The sequence below is a fragment of the Seriola lalandi genome, unplaced genomic scaffold (assembly GCF_002814215.2).
Source record: "Seriola lalandi dorsalis isolate HSWRI2012SDOR001 ecotype SW California unplaced genomic scaffold, Sedor1 jcf7180002054538, whole genome shotgun sequence".
Classification (NCBI taxonomy): domain Eukaryota; kingdom Metazoa; phylum Chordata; class Actinopteri; order Carangiformes; family Carangidae; genus Seriola; species Seriola lalandi.
The window spans coordinates 212,415-214,578 of NW_019525091.1; the positions used below are offsets into that span (position 1 = coordinate 212,415).

The following is a 2,164-nucleotide window of genomic DNA, read 5'->3' on the forward strand; positions in this document are numbered from 1 at the left end:
ACTGATGAAATGTTCAGGTCAACTCTCATCTGGAAGGTTTCATCATGGTTGGGGAGGATCTCTCCTTGGTCCACGTCCTCATGAAGATCCTCTCCATCTTTCCTCCAGAACATCACAGCTCTGTGAGGGTAGAAACCTGTAGCGTGGCAGCTGACTGGAGAGGAGGGAGTCTTCTGGAGGAGAGACACTGAGGGAGGCTCTGGAGAATAAAAAAACATTATCATTATCATGGTATGTCATACATTTTAAAAAATACTAAAATAATCAGTAACAACTGATTCATCTTTAAACTTTGAGAACAGTGAACATATCCTGTGCTTCAGTTCAAGTGCACATGATGCAGTTTACCTCCACCACCAGGGGGAGCCAAAGTCTCACTCATGATGATAATACAGGGGTTAACTGAATTATTAGTTAGATACTGTACTATAATAATGCTATACTTAATATTACTCAGTAACAACAATAAAAAATATTCCATTATGAATAAAAACCCTGCATCCTGTGTAGTGGGACAAATTTGAGTCGGTCTTGAGATGATTAATGGAGAGAGAAGAAGAAAAAATACCTGTGACTTAAAGCTGTTTTGTTTTTTTTTATTATATTTTATTTTATTTACCCGTTTATATTCAAATGGGGAAATTTCTTGGTTGTTTTTAACAATGCTTTGTATTTCATGAACTTATATATATATATATATATATATATATATATATATATATATTTATATATATATATATATTTTTTTTAAAGTAAAATCTTTATCTAAAAACATTTAGTTACTCAATCTGGTGACACGGTCATATATACTGTAAAGAGACATTTCAGGTCACGTGACTCTACCTGGTCTATCCAGAAAACCACTTGCATAGATCAAATACTTCTTCAGCCAGAAAGGATAAACGTTGATGATGATGTTCTTTCAATACTGATTATTAGCTGTATTTCCATCCCACTCCTGTTTAGTGGTTTCAGCCTGGGGGTTTGCAGCGATCCACGTCTCTGTCTCCAGGTCAAATGTGAGGAAGTCTTCCCCATTATAACCATATTGATTATAACCTATAACCTTTTCAGTCTCATCATCCCAATAACAGCCATAAATCTGCTGGATGATGTGAACACCTGATAGAGAGAGAGAGACAGAGACAGAGACAGAGACAGAGAGAGAGAGAGAGAGAGAGAGAGAGGGAGGGAGGGAGAGAGAGAGAGAGAGGGAGGGAGGGAGAGAGAGTGAGTTCAGCGCAGTCAGCTGCAGTTTACGGAAGAGGATCAGCGCCACATGTGAAAGTCCAACTCTGACTTTTTTCCTCAGAGTTGTGTCCCTAATCCTCTTCTGTAGCAGTTGATGTGACATCATGACTGATGGGATGAACTGTCATTGTCTCCTGATCTGACTGAATTACCATTTCACTACAACTCTGACGCAATGTCACCCTGACATCATTTTCAGACGAGGCATGAAGTTTACAGAGCAGCAGTTAGGGTCAAGACAAGGTGTCGTATATTCCAGTTTCACAAATCACAAATTTCCCTCAAGGGGTGCTTCATTTCACTATGCTAATAATTACATAGTCACCTGCATGTGAAATAACTCCACTCATGCTCCTCTTTTGTTCAGACATTTATGCAGCTATTACCATGTTCATAAAGTAAAAAAATGTTTATAAAGCATAAATCAGTGAATACACAGTGCTTTACAAAAACCATAATGACTGCAGCACAGCCTCAGTAATTTTCTCCTTGTGCTCTGAGAGCTGCACAGATGAATATAAACAAAAAAATGTTAGTTTTGTACTTCTCCTTTCTCTGTCTTTTAATTTTATCTACATCTCAATCTCACAATTTTCATGTTAACATCATGTCCTCTAAAGTGTAATTACCCGAGAGGGAACAACCTTTCACATCGACCTCTGACTTTTACTTCTGAGTTGAACAGACAACAAATCAGACTCAGTGAAAAGAACTGCAGACATCTCAGCAAACCTTTGTCTGCAAAGACTCCACAGCTGAAATCCAGTAGTCACACTGATACAGTTTTACAGGAGCTGTACATTGTTTGCTTGTGTCATGTTGTGGCAAAAAGTCATATCAAGTATTTCAGCATGTACCTCATGTATTCTTTGGAACGCATTATTGAACTGAGAATAGTTCATTACTATGATTA

The 2,164-nt window shown here is 37.8% G+C and overlaps 2 pseudogenes across 2 annotated transcripts in view; both read right to left on the reverse strand.

Annotated features, from left to right (window-relative positions):
- The window catches only part of LOC111661203 (major histocompatibility complex class I-related gene protein-like), a 12,932-nt pseudogene that overhangs the window by 2,232 nt on the left and 8,536 nt on the right, over window positions 1-2,164 (reverse strand). The gene's annotated exons all lie outside the window — the stretch shown is intronic.
- The window catches only part of LOC147818656 (major histocompatibility complex class I-related protein 1-like), a 6,770-nt pseudogene that overhangs the window by 308 nt on the left and 4,298 nt on the right, over window positions 1-2,164 (reverse strand). The window contains exons 2-3 of the transcript XR_015437772.1: window positions 844-1,122; window positions 3-199 (exon numbers count right to left, since the gene is read on the reverse strand). The product of XR_015437772.1 is annotated as a major histocompatibility complex class I-related protein 1-like (transcript). The remainder of the gene's footprint in view (window positions 1-2; window positions 200-843; window positions 1,123-2,164) is intronic.